Below are 13,593 nucleotides of genomic sequence, written 5' to 3' on the forward strand. Positions count from 1 at the left end.
CTGTCTTCCCTAGATCTTTGCTTCTGGTGTCTTGGATCGCTCATCTAGTTTTCGCGATTGCACTCCTACTGGTGGGTTCTTTCTCTTAGTATGATTTCCTTTAGTGTGTTCCTTGATAATTGAATCAGTATGCAAATATACACACACTTATATGCTTGAGTAGTGCAACTCGTTGTAAGTTGTGCGAAATCAAGCTTTCCAACTTTCAAATGTGCTTAAGTGCCTATGATGCAAGATGCAATCTTCGATGAATTCAATCACATCCAATCAGTTTCATGTAGTTGCAACTCTTTCACATGAATTGTGATTACTCCTAATAGTTGATTTTGGGTCCTCATGGGTTTTGATAGGTGGTTTGATGGGTGATCAGCCCATGCACTCAAATTGAGTTGCTATTCGAGGGTAAGTGGTTGGTGATCACTAATTTTAGTCACTCCTAGATTTTTAGGTCAAAGTTCTAGGGACAATCAGCTCTCTAGTCTTGTCTCTATAGGTTTGGGTTCCAATCTAGGTCAAAGTTCTAGGGTCAATCAGCTCTCTAGTCTTGTCTCTATAGGTTTGGGTTCCAATCTAGAGTGTTGGGCAGTTAGGTGTTGGCCACAACATGCCTTGGGGTGGTAATGACAACCCATCTGAGTCCCAAACTCAATTGTTCGAGTGGGCTTTATCCCTATTCGAGTGGTGAGACTTTGACAAGGGGTGCCCTCTGAGTGTCCAAGTTGGCAGTCCAAGGCCCAAAAGAGTGTTCTGAGTCCAAGTGGATTGTTTGAGTGTATGAATGGAATCTTGTTCAAGTGAGATGTTTGAGTGGACCTAAATATACTTGGACATCTGAGTTTGATGTGAATTTGACCATCCAACGCATGTGGGTCATCTTCCAAATAGTGCATAAAAAACATCAAATGGCAAGAAATTTATTAAACCTATCCAATGGACTATCTATTGATTCACACAAGGTTTTGACTTCATGCAATAAGCATCAAAGACGGCTCGGAGTATACCTAGAATACACGAATGCACTAATACTATAGATTGCTACTACTGCTGCCTCTTGACCTGTAGCTCTCTGTCTCTCTCTCACTAGCTCTCTCTCTCTCTCTCTCTCAATCTCTCAGTGTAAAAATGAGCTCTCTCTTCCCCCTTTCTCACCTTTTGTTTCTCTTTTTCCTCCTTTACTATCTATTTTCCTGCCCAAGCTTTTTTGTTTCCCCTATTTCCTAGTTATTACAAAGAGGCTTACCTTTTTCTTCTTTTCTCCTTATTTCCTAAACCTCAATGCATTCTACTAATGTAAATCCACATACCACTAATCTAAGTAATGCTTTTAAATCTTCCAACACCTAAACTGCCAACAAGGGAGATGGTGTTAAAATGTCGGATCTAGAGCATGGCAAGAGCTATGGAGGTTAGAAGATGAAGAGTAAATTCATGTTGACATGGACAATGAGTAGACAACTATTACACAAGTGAATTAGGTTCTAAGATGGAAGCTTGGACTCATAAAGACAATCTTGTGTATTGGACTGACAATGACATGAAAACAACTGAAAGAGGAAAGCATCATGATATTGTGTTTGTCATTATGAAAGTGATAGTCAAGAACAATGCTTTATAGAAGTTGGGTTGTTCCACTCTCCTCATTGTGCATATGGGATTCAGGACATCTCTTCCTAGAGCATACATCATTTTTCTGTTTCTTAACACCTCCCCCTCAAATGATGAGTCCCTACACTTGCTGGCTTTTTCTCCCCCTACATGGTGACATGGCCTGGGAGACTAGCTCTGTAACATGCCTACCTATTGGCTATCCAAGCATGTTTTAGCGTTCCATCGAGAAACGAGTCTAAGCATCACCACCCAGCACTCCCATGGAATGTTCTTGTTGAGATATCGAGCTCCACTCGTGATACGCCAGGGTGACCGTTGTGCATTTATGTCACCGACGTGTTAGTTGTAGATGCGGTTGGTACACCGCCCATGAATAATAGCTACATGATAGCTATCCTTATCTACTCTAGTTCGTGGCTCAGTTAGTATGCCACCTTAGTTAGTTGAGTTTGGTTTGAGACCCATATAGAGGGTTCTTCTATTTCTTTGTACTTGAGTTCTTTTGGCTTACACAACTAAGAAGAGGAAAACTGTTTTCAGCCTCCACCCTTGTGTGTCTTCCCCCATTGTGCAAGCAAGAAAGCTTCAAGCGAGACTCCTTCCTTCTCTCCCACAATCTTGACATGGTATCAGAGCCTTGTTCGTGGTAAGGAGCTCAAGAAAGCAAGCCAAGCTCGCGGTGGTCTGGTAAGAGGAGCAGTGTTGCTTTCATTTCCTGTTTTGGGAGCAGATCTCTGCAGGTAGCACAGCCGAAAATTGCAGGAGTGCATTGTCTCAGGTTGAGACGCCCTTCGCGGTGAAGCAAGAGGGCAGTATATGCTGCGGGAGAGGGGTTTAGCCCTGGCGACCTTGTTTTTTTTATTTGAGGCCATTTCGGGGCCTGTTTTGCAGACGGAAGTTTTCTGCACGCACTCAAGAAAAGGCTCAGTTTTATGTTGTGCGACCACTGTTCTACAGGTCGGTGAAAAGTTACTGTAGAAATTGCATCGTATGCTTGTGCTCAGAGACATTGGGAGTTTCAGAATCATCCTTGGTTCCTGTTTATGCAAAATCGTCACTAGGAAGTGACTGTGTGGTCAAATACCACTTTCGCCAGTTTTGCAGATTTGCCCTTGTGAGGCTGAAGCTGTGGTTTTTGCAGTGACAGAATTTTTTGCAGTCTTCTGTAATGGCATCTGATTCTCTTTCACAGATTGTCACTGAAAAGCTTGACAAGAACAACTTCCAGGCATGGAAGTTTAGAATGACGAATTTCCTTATGGGAAAAGGATATTGGGAATTTGTTGCAGGAAATGAAGAAGAACCAGTTCTTCCTGATGTTCCCAATCAACAACAAATGCAGGCATTTAAAACATGGCATGAGAGAGCCAGGAAAGTTATGTATTGGCTGTCTATCAGTATTTCAGACTCTATGATTGTGCATATTCAGGATGCAAGTACGCCAAAGGAGGCATGGGATACTTTGTCAAAAATGTATAGCACAAATACGCAAGCCAGGAAAATGCAGCTCAAGCAAGAGTTGCATAATGTGCAAAGAGAAAGTATGAGCATCAACGACTACCACATGAAGGTGAAGAAGATTGCAGATGCACTTGCTTCCATTGGGTCGCCAGTGGAAGATGATGATTTAGTTTCCGTGACCTTGAATGGTCTAGGAAAGGATTATGCACAGTTTCGGACATCCATTTCAGTTCGTGAAAGATTTCCTGATTTTGAGGAGTTGATTGCTCTTCTAATTTCTGAGGAACAGAGAAATGGTGGTGCATCTTCTTCAGGAGGAACTTCAAAAGAAGCTGTCTTCTACTCAAATGCTGGAAGAGGTAGAGGCAGAGGTAGAGGAGGCCGATTTGGAGGCCGTGGCAGAAATCAGAATATGCAGCAAACTCAAGAAAACCAGTCCTATGGAGGAGGACGTGGTAACTCTAGAGGCAGGGGGAGCCAAAGAGGTCGTGGTGGATGGCAAAGAGGCCAAAATGCAAACAGTAATGTTGAATGCTACTACTGTGGTAAAATGGGTCATATGGCTAAAGACTGCTATAAAAAGCAGAATGACATCATGAATGGAAAACTGCAACAAGGGAATTATGCATCTTCTAGTAGACAGGGTGATGACAGAAATGAGCATTTGTTCATGGTGCAGCACATGAACAATTCTATGACAAGTGCAGAAGAAAGCAATGATGTATGGTATGTTGACTCAGGTGCATCAAACCACATGACAGGTCATGCAGAATGGATGGAGGATGCAAAGAAAATGGAAAAACCAGGATTTGTGGAGACTGGTGATGATACTGCACATCCTATTGTGCAGATTGGAAAAATTCCCTTGTCTATGCAGGGTGGGAAAAAGAAATACCTGTCCGATGTATTTCATGTCCCGAATATCACCAAGAATCTGGTTTCAGTTGGTCAAATGGTTGAACAGGGCTTGCAGGTCAGATTTAATCCTCATGGATGCTTTGTTGAGGATATGAAAAATAAAGGTCGCTTGATAGCAAAAGGAAAGAAGAAGGGCAGAATGTTTACATTGGATGCAGACATGTCTGAATTGAGTGCAGCAATGTTTGCACATGGGACCGGTGTAGTTGCAGATATTGATATCTGGCATAAACGCATTGGTCATGTTAATGTACAGCGACTTAAATCAATGCAGGCCCAAAATATTGTTGCAGGATTGCCCAAATTCAAGGTTGCAGAAATGCATAAGGTATGTGAAGCCTGTCAGTTTGGAAAACATGCAAGGAAACCATTTCCTAGACATGTTCAAGAGAGTGAGAAGCCATTGGAATTAATCCACTCTGATGTGTGGACTACTAAAGCTGCATCTCTTGGAGGCTGTCATTATTTTGTCACTTTTATTGATGACTATAGCAGAAAAGTTTGGGTGTATTTTATGAAAAAGAAAAGTGAAGTTTTTGGGCATTTCAAAACCCTTAAAGCTATGGCTGAAAAAGAAACAGGTCTGCAAATAAAATGCCTCAGGTCAGATGGAGGGGGAGAGTACCTCTCAAATGAGTTTGCAAAGTTCTTGCGGGAGCATGGCATAAAGCAGCAATATTCATGCAGTTATACCCCACAACAAAATGGAATTGCAGAAAGGAAAAACAGGCATATTGGAGAGGTATCTCGTGCCATGCTCAATGAAAAAGACTTGCCAGATTTTTATTGGGCTGAAGCAGTTGCTACAGCAGTCTACATAATGAACAGGACTCCCACTGCAGCAATACATGGAATGACTCCAGAGGAGAGGTATACTGGTAGGAAACCAGATATTTCTCATTTGAAAATTTTTTGTTGCATTGCCTATGTACATGTGCCAGATGAGCTGAGATCCAAGTTGGATCCAAAAGCTGAGAAGTGCATCTTTATTGGTTACTCTCTGCAGCAAAAAGGGTATAGATGCTATAACCCTTCTACTCGTAAGTTTACAGTGAGCAGAGATGTTGTTTTTGATGAGATGAGTAGCTGGTATAAACCAGTAAATGTGATTGATGATGTAGATGCACAAAATGGTAATGCTGCACAAAATTCACAGCAGCAGTCACAAAATATTAGTGGACCTGGAGCGTCCTCTAGCAGTGGTTCACATTCTTCGCCATGGACAGGCAGATTGAGATCAGGAGATTCTTCTCAAAGCAATGCAGATAGTGGTATGCAGGTATCACGAAAAGGAAAAGAGAAAGTTGATCAGCCCATGTTTGATGTGAATGCAGGTCACTCTTATGTGGATGGTGAATCCAGTGGCTCAGAGCAGAGCATTGATGATGAGTTGGGTATTCCTTCTATTGTTACACCTGGAGTAAGGAAGACCAGGGATGTTTTGAGAGCACCTGGGAGTGAACCTACTTTGCGCAGGTCTACGAGAGCTAGGTATCCTGTGGATAGGCTGAAATATGATGGATTTACAGCCATTCACTATGCATATATGGTCAAGGTGATACAGGAACCAGAACCCACTTCTTTTGAGCAAGCCATGGGAAAAGAAAAATGGGAGAAAGCCATGGATGAAGAAATGGATGCCTTGGAAGCAAATGCTACATGGGAGTTAGTACCTTTGCCTAAAGGTAAGAATGCAATTGGCTGTAAGTGGGTTTATAAGGTGAAGCACAATGCTGATGGTTCTGTGAACAGATACAAGGCAAGATTAGTAGTCAAGGGGTATGCACAAACATATGGCATTGACTATGAAGAAACATTTAGTCCGGTTGCAAGGATGGCAACCGTAAGAGCAGTCATTGCTATGGCTGCATCAAAGGGATGGTCTTTACATCAGATGGATGTAAAGAATGCCTTCTTGCATGGTGATTTGCAAGAAGAGGTCTATATGGAGCAGCCACCAGGTTATGTGCATGCTGTTCATCCTGAGTTTGTTTGCAAGTTGAAGAAAGCCTTGTATGGCTTGAAGCAAGCACCTAGAGCATGGTCTGACAAGATAGGACAGTATCTTGTCACTATTGGCTTTCAGATTTCCAAGGCAGATTTCTCACTTTATGTGAGAAAAACAGAGAAAGGTATTATGCTGCTTGTCATTTATGTTGATGATTTGATTATGACAGGTGACAGTGATGAAGATATCCTTCATGTGAAAATGCTATTGAAGCAGAAGTTTGAGATGAAGGATTTGGGAGAGCTGCGTTATTTCTTGGGCATTGAGGTGATTAGATCACCAAGTGGGATACAGCTATTGCAGAGGCAGTATGGATTGGACATGCTATCCAAATATGGGATGACAGGCTGTAAGCCTATTTCAGTTCCTTTGGAGCAAAATGTGAAGCTGAGCACAGATGCAGGTGAGCTTCTAGAAGACCCTACTATGTACAGACGCATAGTAGGAAGTTTGATTTATATGACTATTACCAGGCCAGATTTGAGCTATGCTGTTGGATTGGTAAGTCAGTTTATGCAGGCTCCAAGGAAACCACATTTGGATGCGGCTAGACGCATACTTAGGTATGTGAAGTCCACATTGCAGTGTGGACTATTTTATGAGACTGGGGTTCAGATACAGTTGCATGGATACACTGATGCTGATTGGGCTGGTAGTATTTCTGATAGACGATCTACCAGTGGATATGTATTCTCTTTTGGGAGTGCTGCAGTCACTTGGAGCAGCAAGAAACAGCCTACAGTTGCATTGTCGAGCACAGAGGCTGAGTACAAGGGTGCAGCAATGGCTGCATGTGAGGTAGCTTGGTTGCATAAGCTACTTTATGATATGCATCAGTCTACAGATGGGCCAGTTGTCATTTATTGTGACAACATGAGTAGTATACACTTGGCAAATAACCCAGTCTATCATGCTAGAACAAAGCACATTGAGGTGCATTATCACTATGTGCGAGAGAGGGTTTTACTAGGTCTTATTGATCTAGTTTATGTCAGCACAGAGGATCAGGTAGCTGACATATTCACGAAGGCATTGGGCGCAGAGAAGTTGCGCAAGTTCAGAGACCTGCTTGGTGTGCAGGAATTGGGATTGAGCTCGAGGGGGAGTGTTGAGATATCGAGCTCCACTCGTGATACGCCAGGGTGACCGTTGTGCATTTATGTCACCGACGTGTTAGTTGCAGATGCGGTTGGTACACCGCCCATGAATAATAGCTACATGATAGCTATCCTTATCTACTCTAGTTCGTGGCTCAGTTAGTATGCCACCTTAGTTAGTTGAGTTTGGTTTGAGACCCATATAGAGGGTTCTTCTATTTCTTTGTACTTGAGTTCTTTTGGCTTACACAACTAAGAAGAGGAAAACTGTTTTCAGCCTCCACCCTTGTGTGTCTTCCCCCATTGTGCAAGCAAGAAAGCTTCAAGCGAGACTCCTTCCTTCTCTCCCACAATCTTGACAGTTCTGAGGTTTATCGCCTAGGGTTTCCCAAATCCGCCTCACAATGGAATGTTTGTAATCGAACCCCAATAGGATGGACTTGAAATCCGGGTTTCTAGTGGTCAAGCTCTCTTGATAGCATTCTAGCGTCGGGTCTTGACATCCTACTTTACGCAAAGATACCCAAACCGAAGAAGATCCATATTCTACTTGGTTCAAAGAGAATGGGAAACGAGAGGGATGCACCGCTCAACTTCTTTACCCATAGGGCATAGTCCCAATCTAGTCCCCTAAAACAACATGAATCAGAGCTCTAATCTAACAATTCCTAAGGGTCATCAGACATCGATAAAACCTTGTGAGAAGCCTCCCAGTTCTCTGGGACCACCCTATTGTAGGACAGACCCGTCGAGAGTTCCACCCACCCGCTTCCCTTGATAGCTTTAGTTTTCTAATAAGGTCCTATCACATTTAAGTGTGATATTTAAAATTAGCTTCCTTAATTAACCCTTTTAGGAAAGAGGGTTCGTATGCATAATTTATGTCACAGACACGAATATAGCGCAAGCAACATTTTGACAAACAAGTTCAAACAATTTCCTTAACTTATCTCAAGTTAATCTTTGCCTCCTGCCCATACAGGAGAAATTATATATTCCCTTCTATCCAACAGAAGTCTTGGTCCAAATCACATGGCACCATAATTTCTATCCAGTATCTAGAATAGGATCTTCCAACACCCTAGATGTTGGAGTCTATAGCTCTGTTCCAAACTCGGCAAGGGGTGCCCAAAGCTCCACTGACTCCAAGCATCCTAGGAGTGAGACACAACATCCATAGTTGACCTTTTCACCACTCAACCTTCGGCCTGTGAATCGAGCAGTGCCCTCTCGAGTTGAAATGCAGTGTGATCTTGGAGATGATCCACCCATGCAAAATATCCTTCCTTAATTAACCCAATTTAAGGATTAAGCACAATCAAGGCAATTAGCCTAATATCATTTCTTAGGAAAAACATTCCTTTATTTCCCCATGGCAACTTGTCATCACTGACCCCTGCCATGCATTTACCATCAAACATGAGTACTTGGAATAATCCTCCGAATCACATCCCACAATCAGTTTAATGTAAAAGCATTTTAAGACAATGTTAGATTAATTCAACAAAACAAAGATAACATTTTCCAACATTGCAGGAACTATCGCGATAACCTTCCATCGCATAGTCGCTCTCCCCCTTGGGGTCTAAGCGATTTCATGCGAAATCTACTTAACACTCTGGCTAAGACATATGCCAAGGTCTTATACAAGTATGCAAGAATGTAAATTCTATCAAGCACTTATATTGATCATAACCTAACCCTCTTTTTGGCGAGTTCGAACGCATCAGCCTTTCCTTTGTCTCAGGTTTCCCTTGAGCTCTCTACTTGCCTTTGAGGCCCGGAGTTGTCTGTCTATAACCCAATCCCCATATTTGGAGACTGATAGCATCTATCGGGCAGATCCAAGGGCAACTTAGCCTCTAATCCTTATGGTCATTGTTTGTAAGAGTTAAGTACAACGTCAAGACTCCCAATCTAATAGCATGAGCTACTAGCGAGAGTTTGGCCAAGGACTGGAGCTTTGTAAATGAATCTCTTCTAGAATAAGTTTCTTGCCATGCAATATATCAGAGATGCGAGTTGCAACATATACCTTTGAAATGACCAAAATTGCACCTACTATTGTGAGGATGCAAAGCTGACAATGCTTGAGTCTTTTATGAATTCATCATATAGCATTTAAATACAATGGTCTTCTCTTGATACACGCATTTGGGGAATTCAATCTATCGAATAATTGTGATGCAATTTATCCTTCTTAATGTCCTATCCTCATACAGATCTAATTCATCTCTGGTGGGATTCAAGAAAAGCATTTATCAAATTGGAAATATGTCACTTACCACTAGTACCGTGGTTGGATGGGTGGTGATGTCCTTGCTCGAGGCTTTCGTTGTGCGAGATTTCCATCCAGGTGCGATAACTTGCGCTTGGGTGCCATCCTTGATCTCTTCTCTTTTAGACATGCTTTACACAGGACTTTCGCGTCTTGTATTCAATTAGCAAGGGCCAATTGGGGAGCGAGATGAACTTGCAATCGAGGGATAATCATGCGAAAATGGGGTATCATTACCGATTAGCCCATTTCAGGTCCCATCAGTGGTGCGTCTGTCGGAACCCCGGCCTATTGCTTGGAAGGAAATTATCCTAACCGTTTCATCTCTTGACCGGTCCGATTTTTGGCCTAACTCCAGTGTTCGGCGTCCGTTTTGCAGTCCGAAAATTTTTATGAGCTCGTCTTGAGGTCCCACACTGGCTGCCAATTTCTCTAACTTGTGCTGGTGCACATAAAAATTACTAAAAATTCGAAAGTGTCGCATGGGCACCTTTAAAGCACTTGACCCTTAAAATTGTCCTAGGTCAAGCCGCTGCCTTCGACGTTGAATATTTTTCCCTTGATATTCATAATTTTTAGCTATTTTTAAGCACTTCTCGAGATCAAAACTCCTCTCTCGTCACCCTCTATAGAGGGGAAAGACTCCTTCTTCTACTTCTCCTCCTCTTCTTCTCCCTCTCTCTTCCTCTCCCTATCTCTCTCTTATTCTTCTTCTTCTTCTTCTTCTCCTCCTCCTCTTTTGCTCCTTTCTCTCTCCTCCTCTTCTTCTTATTCTTCTCTTCTTCTTCTTCTCCCCTCTCTCTCTCTCTCCCTCTCCCTCTTCTTCTTATTCTTCTCTTCTTCTTCTCCTCGTTCTCTTCTTCTCCTCTCTCCCTCTTCATCTTCTTCCTCTTCACTTCTTCTTCTCCTCTTCTTCTTCTTCTTCTTCTTGTCCTTCTCTTCTTCTCCTCCTCTCTCCCTCTTCCTCTTCTTCCTCTTATCTTCTTCTTACCTCAGGCAAGTAGCAAGGGGAAGCAAGAGGTAATGTGGCATTTTTTCTTCATTACGAGGGGGGGTTATAGTGGGAAGGGGGGTATTATTAGGGGGGGAAGTGAGGTGGCACACACATGGCATCCCTCCCCTTGTTATTATCAGTCATCTTCTTGTCTTCTCCCATCGTCATCATCTTCACTCATCATCTTCCACTTCCTTCGTGTGCCATGATGATGACTCCTCTCCAGTCAGCTCCGGCTACCCTCCCCGATGTCATCCTCTTCCTCATCGGCTTCCTGCTCCATTCTCCCCCCCCCCTCCGCCACCTATCGTCGGTGATGACACGGGGGGAATAATTTTTTTTTGAATATTTATATTAAAAATATTGGGGGGTCCAGTGGGCCATGGAACATTACAAGCTCATAGGCAGACTAGTCAAGTTAAAGCTTGAAACTTTACATCTTTGGCAAGGGTTTTTTACAAAGCAAATCCTCTAGGGGAAAAATAAAGATCCAGTATGGGAAAAACATATGAAAGATACAATGAAAATTATTTAGAACAATCTGTCTGAGTTGTTGATGGTAGCAAAAGCGTCTTCTTTTTCTTCTTCTTCATTCATGAACTGGTTTTGGTGGTGATCATTTTGCATCTGGTGTGCTCTTTTCTTGTGGAAACATTCGCAGGCTATATGGCCAGTCTTGCCACACTAATGACAAATAATCCGATCCTTGTTGTTGTTGGTGTTGAGTCCTTGACCACGACACCACGGCCTCTTGCTCCATAAGTGCCCTTGGTATACAAGAGACTCTTGTTGGTGGTGTGTTCCTTTGCATCCTTGCTCTTAACTTTGCTTTCTCCATCAAGCAATGAGTGCTCAATATCTTTAAGTGAGAGACTTGGAACATTACTTAGGATAGACACAAGATTCTCATATGGATCCTTATTTACACTTGCAAGTAATACGACTATTGCTTCATCTTCATCAATATTTTTCTTAAGAGTTGCAAGCTCGGTTTTTAGGCTCTTGAACTTATTAATGTGTATGGTCATGGAAGCACTATCTTTTATATCTAGTTTATAAAACTGCATGAGTAATTTTACATTTGAATTCTTTGCTTGGGTACCAAAGATTCTGTCAAGTTTCTCCCAAGCAGTTCTAGCATCTCTAATGCCATAGATATGATGTAGTACATCATCACTTAGTCCCCAGGCAATGATGCCTAGTGCCTTGTTATTCATCTTCTTCCATTCTTTGGTTTTTGGTGGAACTACTGCAAGGATCCCTCTTTCTGAATCTTCTTTTTGACCATCTGCATCACCTTCATCATCTTCAAAGAGATCCCAAAGGTCTTTCCTCATGAGGTGGTACATGGCCTTTTCCTTCCAAGCATAGAAGACTTCTCCATTGAAATTTGCTATTTGTTCGAGATCTTCCATTTTTTATCAGCAGCAAATTAGTTAGTAGAAGAGTTATACTTCAATGTGTCAAGACACACAAGATGATTAGTGTTTAACAACTCTGCATGAGTATTAAAAAAATACTATCTTGGAGCTCAATGTCGGATGTTGATGCTTGATCTTCTTTTTGCTTGCTGGTTTAGTGTGATGCTTTACTAGAAATTAAGTGGTCAGTAAGACCAAACTAGTAGAGTCTTCAATGGACTGAGAGGAGTAAGAAAATGAAATGTTTTTTGACCTTGAAGGTCAATGGCTATGGCTGCCTAGAGAGATGACAATTAGGGTTTCTCAAATTGTGATCAACAGAGAGAGTTTTTTAGGGAACCCTCTTGGGTGAGGTTAACCAACTTAGGGGGCTACCAAAGCCCTATTGTGGCAACAGAGATCACACTACGTGGAGATGATGGCAATCATATGATTAGCAAGGGCTCAGTTCAAGACAACAAGGAAGAATTTCGACAATGTCAGCTTTTGCACTTGCAATGTCGATGTGTGAAGTGATAGGATGGTGCATCTTGAGTAGAGGAAAATATCTCGAGAAGGAATTGTGTGGAGATATTGACTGCGGAGAGAGATCTAAGTGCTGCAAGTAAATAGGGTACTATTATCCATGGCAGCCATGAAAGCTCCAGTGAAGGTGAAGGTGAAGCTAGAGTAGGAAATGAAGACTTAAGCGGGCAGAAGTGAAAGGAAGCTAGAGAAGCAGAGTGAGGAGCTAACCATTCTTAGCTAAGCTCTAATACCATGTTAAAATGTTGGATCTAGAGCATGGTAGGAGCTATGGAGGTTGGAAGATGAAGACAAAATTCATGTTGACATGGACAATGAGTAAACAACTATTACACAAGTGAATTAGTTTCCAAGATGGAAGCTTGGACTCATAAAGACAATCTTGTGTATTGGACTTACAATGACACTAACTAAAAGAGGAACGCATCATGATATTATATTCATCATTATGAAAGTGATAGTCAAGTACAATGCTTTATAGAAGTTGGATTGTTCCACTCTCCTCACTGTGCATATGGGATTCAGGACATCTCTTCCTGGAGCATACATCATTTTTCTATTTCTCAATAGATGGAAAACCTACCAGGAAAACCTGCCAATTTCCTCATTTCCTATCTAAACCAAGTTTTTTCCGAGACAGACTCTTACTCCATTGCTTAATTTGGAGCATGCAAGCACTCAAGCTTGGATCTCTGTGTCCCAACAATGGAATTAAAATGTCATTGCTCTAACAAGCACACCACCACCAAGACCCATGGGCTGCTTATTCCTTTAAGAATTTCATGCTAAAATCTATGGCTACCTCCGATATAGCCATGCACACTCTCCCACACACAAATGTACTGAGTTTACCTTTGAATTTGATTGAGTTTCCTCCTCCCATGAATCTGCTAATAGCTCCATAATCAAAGATGCACTTTCAAGAAAGCTCCATCTCCAAGCTCCAAGCTTCAAGATCCATAGCCATGCATGTGAGAAAAAAGAAGAGAAGAAAAGGGAGTTGAAGAGAGGACAAGAAGAGATTCTCCATGGTCCCTCACCCTCTCACACACTCCAATAAGTCATGGGAGGGATGGAAAGAGAAGTGGTGGAGGAGACACTTAAGAACGATCACCAACGGAACAAGAACATCTCTCTCCCACTCCAATGAGCCCTCTTGCTTCATTTCAACATGGAATTTGGGAGAGGAAGAATTCAATATAGTTTAGCAAGAGGAAGAAAAACAAGATCCTAGAAGAGAGAAGCTCACCTCTAGTGAAAGGATGGTCAGAGCTATCAAGGTA

This window comes from Lygodium microphyllum, chromosome 1, assembly GCF_053477565.2.
Source record: "Lygodium microphyllum isolate KBCC chromosome 1, Lygodium_microphyllum_v1.1.10, whole genome shotgun sequence".
In the NCBI taxonomy this organism is placed as follows: domain Eukaryota; kingdom Viridiplantae; phylum Streptophyta; class Polypodiopsida; order Schizaeales; family Lygodiaceae; genus Lygodium; species Lygodium microphyllum.